Here is an 11,777-nt window from a genome sequence, read left to right on the forward strand (position 1 = left end):
ACAGACCTACGGGTCCATAGTTATTAGCTAGATGGCTTCTTCTCTCTTTTTAGATCTCAATACAATGTTCTCCCCCTCTCTTGTGGAGATCTATTCGATGTAAACTCTTTTTGCGGTGTGTTTGTCGAGATCTGATGAATTGTGGGTTTATGATCAAGTTTATCTATGAATAATATTTGAATCTTCTCTGAATTCTTTTATGTATGATTGAGTTATCTTTGCAAGTCTCTTCGAATTATCAGTTTGGTTTGGCCTACTAGACTGATCTTTCTTGCCATGGGAGAAGTGCTTAACTTTGGGTTCAATCTTGCGGTGTCCTTACCCAGTGACAGAAAGGGTTGCAAGGCATGTATTGTATTGTTGCCATCGAGGATAACAAGATGGGGTTTATATCATATTGCTTGAGTTTATCCCTCTATTTCATGTCATCTTGCTTAATGCGTTACTCTGTTCTTATGAACTTAATACTCTAGATGCAGGCAGGAGTCGGTCGATGTGTGGAGTAATAGTAGTAGATGCAGGCAGGAGTCGGTCTACTTGTTATGGACGTGATGCCGATATACATGATCATGCCTAGATAATCTCATAATTATTCGCTTTTCTATCAATTGCTCGACAATAATTTGTTCACCCACCGTAATACTTATGCTATCTTGGGAGAAGCCTCTAGTGAAACCTATGGCCCCCGGGTCTATCTCTTATCATATTTGCTTTCAATCTACCTTTATTTGCATCTTTACTTTTTGCATATATATTATAAAATACCAAAAATATATTTATCTTATCTTACTATCTTTATTAGATTTCACTTTCGCAAGTGGCCGTGAAGGGATTGACAACCCCTTTATCGCGTTGGTTGCGAGTTCTCAGTTTGTTTGTGTAGGTGCGTGGGACTTTTGAGGAGCCTCCTACTGATTGATACCTTGGTTCTCAAAAACTGAGGGAAATACTTATGCTACTATTGCTGCATCACCCTCTCCTCTTCGAGGAAAACCAACGCAAGCTCAAGACATAGCAAGGCCCTTTGGTCCCGGTTGGTGGCACCAACCTGGACCAATAGGCATCCACGCGTCAGCATTTCAGGTGTTGGGGTTTTTGTTTTTTTTTTGAAAGCGGGGGGGGGGGGGGTTGGGGGTTTTGGGGGGTTAATTTAGGTGTTTCATGTATTGTGTTAGCTAGCTAATTAATAGAGAGAAGTGTCCTCTCTTATCTCCGTGCTTGGTCGACGCTACGTACTATACGTATAGAGAGGACTAGACACGCTAGCTAGTAAGCAAATGAAGGAAACAAAAGATCGTCATGAACATATGCATAGAGAGAAGTGATATCGACCACCTCTCCTTCTCTGAGAGATTGGTCGAACATGAAGTTCTCGTATATCTATCTGACGCTACGTACTGCCTACATATATACAATATAATTATCTCTTACAATATAATCTCCTAATTCCAAATGAACTCAGGGTCCACATGGTATCACTACTAGGGAAAAGGATAGCAGCAGCGCGAGTTTTAGATGTATCAGTAGCGCAGGGATAGGCGTTACTAATAAGACGCTACAGCTAACAGATAGCAGTAGCGCGTGCTCATGGGCGCTACTGCTACACAAGTGTAGCAGCAGCGCTGTTAGTGGAAGCTCGCTACTGCTAGTAGCTCTAGCACGCTTTGCCTGGACGCGCTACTGCTATCGCGGCGCTGCTGCTAACTTTTATGCACTCGCTACTGCTAGTTTAAGTAGGTTTTTTGGCATATTTGTTTTGTATTTGAACAGGCTTTATAGAAGAATCTTTAGCACATAGAAATGTCATCATGATACACATACAAATGCCTACGAGACCACAAATGTAATCATAGCATGTACATACAAATAGTCTCATCATAATCATCATCCAACACAAAGTGATATCTTGTCATCATCTCGAAAATAGCGATACATGCAAGTCTCGAATACTTGCAACTACAACAACGTCATCCATCTAAACAAAGGTATACGCAAGAAGTGCTATCACTATGAGTGAGAGCAGAACTATGCAGTACATGAGGTGGCGGTTACGAGTCCTCTCTCGCGCTAGGGTGAACCTCAAGTAACTAGCTTCTCCTTCTTGTCTGCTTTTGAAGCCTTTATGGCTGGCGCCCGTGAACCCATTCACTTGCGCCTGACACTCATGCCACTCGTTGTACACCCCCGGAACCTTCCCTTTGTACACGACATAGCAATTCCATCTCGCCATCAAGAAACTAGATACCTGTTAGAGATGCATGTTCATGAAGAGGATGTACAATCATATATATGCAACAAAATATACTAGAGCAACACCGAAAAAGAAAGGGTTAGCAACTAGATGCAACATACAGTACGCAAATTAATTAACTAGAGGTACGCAGGTCATCGTATGCAAACTAACAAAGTAGCGTTACGCAAGTTCGACAGGGACCGTGGACATCACAAAGTTTCATCGCTACAAAAAGTATACAAGTTCAACCGACACATATCATCATCATTGGCATCATAAATCACTAGAAGTTCCATCCTTCCATATCATCGAGGATGAACCCTAGCTTCTTGAACGGCGTGAGGTCTATACGTTACATGCCTATGCGAGTTCGGACGTCAGCTCGCGATATAGGGCCGTGGTGGAACATCCCCTTCTCATTGATGACTTCTTTCATGATGATCGTCGCAATGTCGCTTTGGATGCGAAAGAAGTCATCTCTAAGTTTATAATCCGCTTCTCCATGAGATTCTAGCCACTTGTGGATATGACCATCAATTTTGTTGTTAATGTGAAGCTTTTGGTGATCCGTGTTGAACTGAATCATGAGATGGACGATGTAGAATCCATCCTTCTTGCTTGGTTTTGGGACATGGATGCAGGAGAAGTTAGTTTTATGCGCAAAACCCATCTTCTTGTTCCTTTGTTTCTTGATCTGCACGTGGCCACCTCTAAAGCTGAAGCCTTGGAGAGCATAGAATATTCATTATGTGGGTGTAGTCTTTTTTCTCGTAGTCTCTAGAAGGGTCAAAATACACGGCATGGGAGACTTGCGGGTAAAGAACGATAAGGACGGCGCGCCCGTTGCTGCGGGGAAAAGACACCTCAAATTATTCCCCATATGAGAGAGAAGGAATGATTGAAATGTACGAAAGGGTTGTCAGGAACAGACTTACTTTGGATGATAAGGCACGAGGACAATTTCCCGGTCCTTATTCTGTACCATGAAGTTTTGGAGGTACTCCCTAGCAGTTTCACGCTCAAAGTCGCCGAGACTCAAGAAAGACTCGTGCATGTAGTACAGATCCGCCACACAGATTTGCAAGACTTCTTCACTCTTCATGACGGAGCTCATATGTAGCGCAAAAAGGCGGACGATAGTAAAATCAAGCCGCCTTGTTAGAAACATCTCAAAGATATGGTCAAACCGCAGGAAGAACACCTCCGCGGGCCTTGTGTCGACGTAGCACTTCCCCTCAGGCACACGAGTCGCATATGTCGGATATCCTGGATCCTTTGAGGCTAGTAGGCTTTTCTCAGTCGACAGCACATGGTCGTGCAGTCTCCTGAGATCCCCTGATAGTGCCTCCAGCGGTTTCGGCGGTAGCATCGGCTCGCCCGTGAGATGGAACATGACCGCACCTTTCACGGGTACATGCTCTTGAGAATGCATCGTCTGGCTACTATGTGCTCTGGATTGTTTGGAGGCACTTACCTTCCCCGATCTCTTCCTCTCCTTTTTCTTGGGCACACCTTCCAGACCCTTCCTTAACCCCTACCCCAGTGTTCCCGGGCTAAGTACTGTATGACCCTCGCGCCCGGCTAGTTGAGCCTATGTTGAGGCGGCATCTTCAGGCGTGTCCTGTGAGGATTTCATGAAGAGAGACTTTTTGCAATCCATGGTACGACCTTGCCCGGGCATATCTCCATATCCTCGTTAGCAAGCTGATAGACCGATTTGTCATATGGTTGACTCATCATATCTATGTCACAGTCATACGCGTTTGTATTGAGGTAATCCATAGGGTCGACCTCCGTCTCATCATCCATTCTCTGTTCTACAGGAGAAATTACATCAGCCAGTACTATTGCACCCCCTTCATCATGTCGTTCGCCGCTCTCACCCGACACTACAGGAGCTAGTAATTGTGTAGGCGGGGTGGTGGTCTTCGCACATGCTTGTTGATGTGTGGTAGTTATTGGTGTGCTCTTGGCCGGCTCCAGACGAATAAGATTCTTCGGCCATAGCAGCACCTAATTCTTGCAGCTTCCAATCCGCGGTAGGGTCTCGTCGTCCGCTCCCACATGCTGTACTGGAGGAGGCAAATCCTCGTGCCCCAATTTCACACTGGTCAAGCTAACCCTGAAGTGCCCAGTGGGGATCGGCTGGTTGTGGAACATGCGTTGAGAGGGGTCCATTATCATCCCCTTTCCCACGTCCACCTTCTGGCCTTTGATCAAGTAGAGTATGGTGCACGGGGTTTCTTTCGCTTGCAAACACATATGTTTGTGGCGTAAAACAACCGAAAGGCAAAAAAATGGAATATTATATATATATATATATATATGTTGGTGCGACATGTAATTACCGTGACGGCGTCGAGCTCAGCCAAAGACGAAGGCCCACCTAGCGCGCCTGAGACTGAGGACGGGCTGCTATGAGCGGGAGCGGCTGCGGGAGGAGGCCCGGTTGCGTGAGCAAGTGATGGTGCGATGGTGTTGTTGTTCATGGAGTTGCTCCCGACGAAACTGGGCAACGGGAAATCATGTACCGTCTTGTCTGGATTTTCCTTCGCCCAGTTGATGATAACTGGAACCAAGTTAGTAGCGAAATCATTTCTGCAGGCAGTTACAGCTGCATTGACTGCCTGCTGTAGCAACTCATATTTGTCCTCGGCTGCTTTTTTCGCGTCCTCAGCTGCTTTTTTCTCGACCGCAAGCTTCACCTTCGCGTCGATGTCCGCCTGACTAAACTTCTTTTTCAGCTTCTTGGCCTCCGGGCCCTCGTTGTAAAACACCTTCCACGTGGCACCGTCTCCAGCGCTGTTGGGGATATTACTACTAGGTGTGAACTGGCCTACCTGGGCTGGGTTAGCTTCATTAGTAGTATAAAGGTGATTAAGCAGATGAAGTCCAAGGCCTGTAGTCGGTTTAGAACCTGTAGCCGTAAACCGGCTTGATATGTAAACTTGCATTGTAAGTTAGGAATAGATAGAGACCAACCGGGATACGAGTATGAACCGGTGTGGGACTCTGTGGACCGACGGGCGTCACCCGTGTATATAAGGGGACGGCCCGGCGGCGGTTCAAGGACAGACAACAACAATTCGAGCCTAGGTGAAGCTTGTTTGCTCCCTAGCCATCGAAACCACATCAATTCCATCACAACTAGACGTAGGCTTTTACCTTCATCGAAGGGGCTGAACTAGTATAAACCCTTGTGTCTTTGTGTCCGCTTTAACCCCTTCAAGTTAACCTGTAGCGATGGCCCCACGACTAAGTCCTTTCATGAGGACACCTGCCGTGACAAATCCACGACAAGCGTCATGCACACGACCATATTGCGGACGCTGATCCAAAGGGAGTCCCTTAAGTTCGTTCAAGGCCCGGTTGAGAGGGGTGTCCCACTTGGGCCTCATCGGAGAAGTAGGGCTTTCGGCTGCAAGCTGGTGTTGCTTCTCCAGTAGTCCAATCAATTTCCTCATGATCTTGTCCATGTAAAAAACCTTTTTCTCCTTGTCCCACTTATAGCGGGCCCTGATGAAGTCATGCTCCAAGGGGTTGGTGAACTTCGCGAAGGGGTCTGGGAGACCCGCGGCTTCATGTTCCGCGTCCTCCTTATCCCATATGGGCCTTTTACCGAGGTAGCCACGGCTTCCAAGGCGATGCTTCCCCGTGTTCCTTTGCTGAAGGCTCTTGAATTTCGCAGCCTTAGCCTTGGCTGCCTCGGTAGCGCAAGTGTCCTTGAACTTTTCGAACTCCTCTTCAGTAAGTGTCGGATTTTCCTCCAGAATTTTGGACAGGGGTTCATCAGCCTCAATAGCTCGTTTCACCCTCCCTTTCCAGGAGACCAAATCATTGCTGAACATGCCCATGGCGTGATTGTTAATCTTTTTCATCTTCAGATCATCCCATGGTTGTTCTATGTTATCATCCCGGTCGGGGAACTTGAATCTCTTGTGCAACTTCGTTAGGAGCAACTGCGTCAAATGTTCTTTACTCCTTAAGTCATCGTCGTTGATGCTCGCGCATTCCCGTAGGATGCATCCTACTTGGTTCCCATAGCACTTGCGAGGTTCTTCCGGCTCTAACGACTCAAACTTGCCAGGTTCCATCTTTGTGATCACAAGTCGTCCAATCCCTAGTTTGTTAGGTTTTTGTATCCTCTGCTTCTTATGCTTCCTCTTTTCAGTAGCGGCATCGGGGCCGGTACCTTCCCTGCCGGTACCTTCCCCGCCGGTACCTTCCCCACCGGTCTCGGTGCCGCCATCGGTGCCGGTGCCGTCGTTGTCGATGTCGGCATCAGTACCATCATCGAGGCCGACCTGCAAACCTTGCTTAGCAGTCAAATAGTCGAGGTACTCTTGTTCACCCTCATAATCCATCTCGTCTGCATCTTGGTCAGAAGGCCCAGTTTCTTCGTTGTTCGACATGTTTCCTATGATTAAGTGTCCTCATTTATTTCTAAAAGTATGAATAAATGAGAAATGACATAAAAAGAAATCTATGTGCCAGCACTCGATATGCCAACTATGTAGCACAAAATCATGCCTTTATTCACGGGAAATTTCGGCATGACCTTTGCTAAAAAATGGACATATCGAGCGCCTGAAATTCACCGGAACGGAAATGAATCAACATTCCGGCGTAACATAGGCCACTCGGATCATTTTCCAAACATGACATGTCCAAAACATGACATATGCGCATATCACATGTCTAGTTCAAATTTGCATATAAATTCAGCTAATTTTGAAACCTAGCTAAATTCATAACTAAATAGATAACCTAATTAACATACTGCCCTAACTAAAACCTAAGTAAATTAACCGAAGAACCCTAGCAGAGAGATGGGGGGGTTTACAGAGGGTGCAGGGCGAGGAGGCAGGCCCGACGGCGGCCGGGAGGGGAGATGAGGGAGGCGAGGGCCGACGGGTCGAGGGTGAGCGCGCCGGGCTCGGGGGCGAGCGCCGGTGCCGGGGTCGGGGGCGAGCGCCGGGGTCGGGGTCAGGGGCGAGGGCCGGGTCGGGGGCGAGCGCCGGGGTCGGGGGCTAGCGTCGGCGCCGGAGTCGGGGGCGAGCACCGGGGCCGGGTTGGGCGCGGCGGTGCGACGGGGGAAGAGAGAGTGGGGATTTGGGGGGAAAAGGCGGGATGGAGCAGGGCGGGTGAGAATTTTGGGTTAAGTGGATGTAGCAGTAGCGCATTTGGACAAAACGCGCTGCTACTACCTTCAGTAGCTGTAGCGCTTTATACGAAATTCGCTACTACTAACTTCAGTAGCTGTAGCGGTTTAGGCAAAACGCGCTGCTACTACCTTCGCTACTGCCAGTTTTCCTTTTTCTTTTCCTTTATTTTATCCCACTTTTATTTCCCGAGGGCAGTGAACGAAGGTAGGGCGATATATATTGCATCATTTGACTGGTTAAATATGTATGCAAAATAGGAACATATATATTACACATCATTGGACCCATGCATAATAATGGCTAAGTGTGTATACAAAATAGGAACATATATATATATATATATATATATATATATATATATATATATTACATCATTTGACCGATAACATAAGTTTCCTCAGTGCTGACGTTTTCGTTTTTGAGTCAGCTTCTTTCCCTTCTTGTTCGTCGAAGAATAATTGAGCCCCTCATTGTGACTTTGCCTTTTCCATGGAGTACGATTTTTCTTAGGTAATGTAGTATTGATTCTTCTTTTGACGTATACTTCATCATCATCGTCATCTTCCCTCATTGGGTTGCCGTACTGATCATAGTCTTCCTCGTTGGCGACTCCATCCATTCCAATGATGTTCCTTTTGCCTCTCCTCACGACAACACGGCTGGGATTGCGCGGGTCAGTTATGAAGAAGCATTGTGTCACGTGCTTAGCGTGTACCCATGGCTCGTTTTTTGCGATAGCGTTCACGGTAGCGCTCTTGGCGTCGGGTATAGTCATGGTAGTGAAAATCCGGCTTTCTCTTTCGACATTCTTAGCCCATCTGACACGGAACATCGTCGTGTTGTGCAGTCCAGAGTAGTCAAGCTCCCAGATCTCCTCGACCCTTCCATAAAATCGTTCAGTTGCGCCGTTGTCGCTGCCGGTCATGCATTCCATCGTCACCCCTGAGTTCTGATCATCACTGTCCATATCTTTGGCCTCCGTGTAGAACGTGTATCCGTTGATATCATATGCCTGATAGGTTACGAGGTTGGGCGAGGGGCCATGTGCTAAGGCGTATATGAGCAATCCGTCCTTAGAGCCCTCCTCCGGAGGATTAGCAATAATATGCTCTTTGAACCAATGCAGGAAAGTGGAGTTGTGCTCTCTAGTAACTTCGGCGTCCGTCCTGCATACCCCCCGGTCACGATACTTCTTTGCGATAATTTCTTTGTGCAGTGCCACGAAAGGATCTACCTCGTCTAGGTGTTGTAGCACTACCAAGTTTGCTCTGTCAAAGTCGCTGCGTCGAGCTGAGTATGCCACGTGCAGTTCCCTGCGACCGTTGCAGTGACCATCTCCTTCGAGCCTCCCATCGTGCTTGTTAACGGGCAAACCAACACTAACACCAGGCGGCTGGTCTGCGCCATATAGAAAATTCTCACAGAAAGAGATGCACTCTTGTGCCAAATAGCCCTGGACGATGCTTCCATCCGGACGGGACATGTTACGAACGAATCCTTTGATGATCCCATTCATCCTCTCAAACGGCATCATGTTGTGCAGGAATGACGGCCCCAGGTCTATTATGTCATCCACAATATGGACACACAGATGCACCATCACGTCAAAGAACGCGGGCGGGAAGTACATCTCAAGCTCATTCAGTATCACAATGATCTCTTCCTGTAGCCTTTGGAGCTGCTTCACACTGATCGACTTTCGAGAGATGACGTCGAAAAAGTTGCAGAGACCAATAAGCGTGTCACGGACGTGCTTGTCCATTATCCCTCTAAGGGCAACAGGTAGTATCTGCGTCATCATCACATGACAGTCATGAGACTTCATCCCGCTGAACCTTTTCTTGTCCGTGTCTAGATATCTGCTTATCTTGCCACAGTAACCGGAACTAACTTTGACTCCGGTAAGGCACTTAAAGAATTGATTGATCTCAGCCTGACTTAAGGTGAAGCAAGAAGGGGGGCAATAATCCTCTTTCTTTATTTTCTTGCCCTTCTTCTCCCGTGCCTCTATCTCCGTCTCTGTCTCGTCTGACATTTTACGGGGCGGCATGTGCAGATCTTCCCTGATTTTCAAATCTTGCAAGTCTTTTCTTGCCTTCGGCCCATCCTTGGTCTTATCCGGCATGTTCATCAGTGTTGCGAGCAAGCTCTCAAGGACATTCTTACAGATATGCATTTGATCAAGGCAATGAGGTGTATCGAGTTTGTGCCAGTACTCCAAGTCCCAGAACACAGACCTCGTCTTCCATACCTTCAGCAGCGGCTCCGGCGCCTTTCTCATCGTCTTTCCCGGCGCGGGGCACTCCTTCCAGTTTTTCAACAGCTCATCGATTTCGGCACCGCTCCGCTTACGTGGAGGTCCTCGATGCTCAGCGTGACCATTGAATAGATCTCCACGGTTTCTCCACGGGTCGTCCTGTTCAAGCCATCTTCGATGCCCCATGTACACGATTTTCCCAGACCCGCCATCTTTCCTTGACGTTAGCTGCTGAGACGTCGTATCATCCATGCACCGCGTGCATCCGCAATATCCATGGCACACCTGGCCTGCCACATATCCGTAACCGAGATAGTCCTGCACTGTCGTGATCAGCGCGGCTCTCATGTTGAAATACTCACCTTTGCTGGCGTCCCATGTCTTGGCCGGTGTTTTCCATAACGTGTCTAACTCCTCTTGAAGTAGCCCCAGATACAAATTAATATTATTTCCTGGTTGTTTCGGCCCTTGAATAAGCATGCTCATGTGAATGTACTTCGATTTCATGCACAACCAGGGGGGAGGTTGTACATCCATACAAACACGGGCCATGTGCTATGGTTGGTGTTCTGGTTGCCAAACGGATTCATGCCATCGGTACACGCGCCGAGCACGATGTTCCTTGCATCACATTCAAAATACCGATAGAAGTTGTTCAATGCTCTCCACTGGCTTCCATCCTTCACGTGTCTCAGCTTCGGATCATCTCCATCGTCGGGCTTCTTCCTCTCCGCGTGCCAGCGCATTAGCTTTGCTTCCTTGGGATCTACAAAATACCTCTGGAGACGGGGAGTGATCGGTAAGTACCATACAACTTTCTGGGGACATTTCTTCCCGGCCTTCTTGTATCGAGAAGCATTGCACACCGGACAGCTTGTTTTTTCCGCGTGCTCCTTCTGATAAATTATGCAATCGTTGATGCATGCATGGTATCTAACGTGTGGCAGATCAAGAGGGCACACGATCTTCTTGGCCTCATCAACACTAGTAGGACATAGATTACCCGCGGGAAGAACATCCTTTAGGTACTTGAGATGCTCATCGAGGCTAGTGTCGGTCCATTTGTTTTTAGCCTTCGTCTTCAGGAGTTGGAGCGTGAAACTCAAGCGGGTCACCTCAGGATTGCAACCATCATACAATGGAGTGTTCGAGTCTACCACCAGTTGCTCCAGCTTAGCCTCCTCTCTAGAAGCAGCTCTCTCAGTACTCGTCTCCTTGCGAAGCAATGCTTGAACATGAGGGTCCCGCACGATTGAACTTAGTACCGACGAACTCTGCTGCGTGGAGTCCATGTCGTTCTCTCCGCCGCCATGTCCGGCCCCTTCTCCTCCGCCATGTCCGGCCCCTTCTCCGCCGCCATGTCCGGCCTCTTCCCCGCCGCCATTATCGATCATCTCTTCGTCTTGCCCCGTGTCATCATTGCCTGCCCCGTCGGCATCCTCAACATCGTCATCCTCATCTTCAATTATCCACCGAGTATAGCCATCCATGAAACCAGTCATGAGCAGGTGCGCTTCGACACGACCATCGTCATGGGGGTCGAGCCAAACTATTCCTTTGCATTTTCGACACGGACATAAAACCTCTGTCCGGTTATTTTCTTTCATGTCCTGCACCGCCGACCGCAACCACCTGTCCACCATCGTTCCACTGACCATCGTCAACTCTGCACGGTAATAATAAACAAATTGATTATAAAAATGCATGCATGCATCAAAGTCATACAAAAATTTGGCATGACCTTCCCTAAAAATAGGACATATATGGATCTAGAGTTTGCCCGGAATTCGCCGAAACGGAAATAAATCGACATTTCGGCAAAACATAGGCAACTCAAAAGCACAATTTGGCGTCAACTCATGCCACACACACAATTTCCACAAACATATCACACACACATAAACATATTTCCATTTGCAAAAGCATGAAATTTTCATCACCTCTATCTCGATCGAGATCGAGCACACGGTGGAGATGATGTTGTAGGGAGATCAAAAGTGCACAAAGCTCTTCTTGACAAAGATAGATCTAGTTAGGGGGCAAATAGGTCACTTAACTAAATCCTACATCTACCTAGCTACCTAATTTGGGAGGAGACAACTTCAACTAGTGGAGGGGAAAG

The sequence above is a fragment of the Triticum aestivum genome, chromosome 5B (assembly GCF_018294505.1).
Source record: "Triticum aestivum cultivar Chinese Spring chromosome 5B, IWGSC CS RefSeq v2.1, whole genome shotgun sequence".
NCBI lineage: Eukaryota > Viridiplantae > Streptophyta > Magnoliopsida > Poales > Poaceae > Triticum > Triticum aestivum.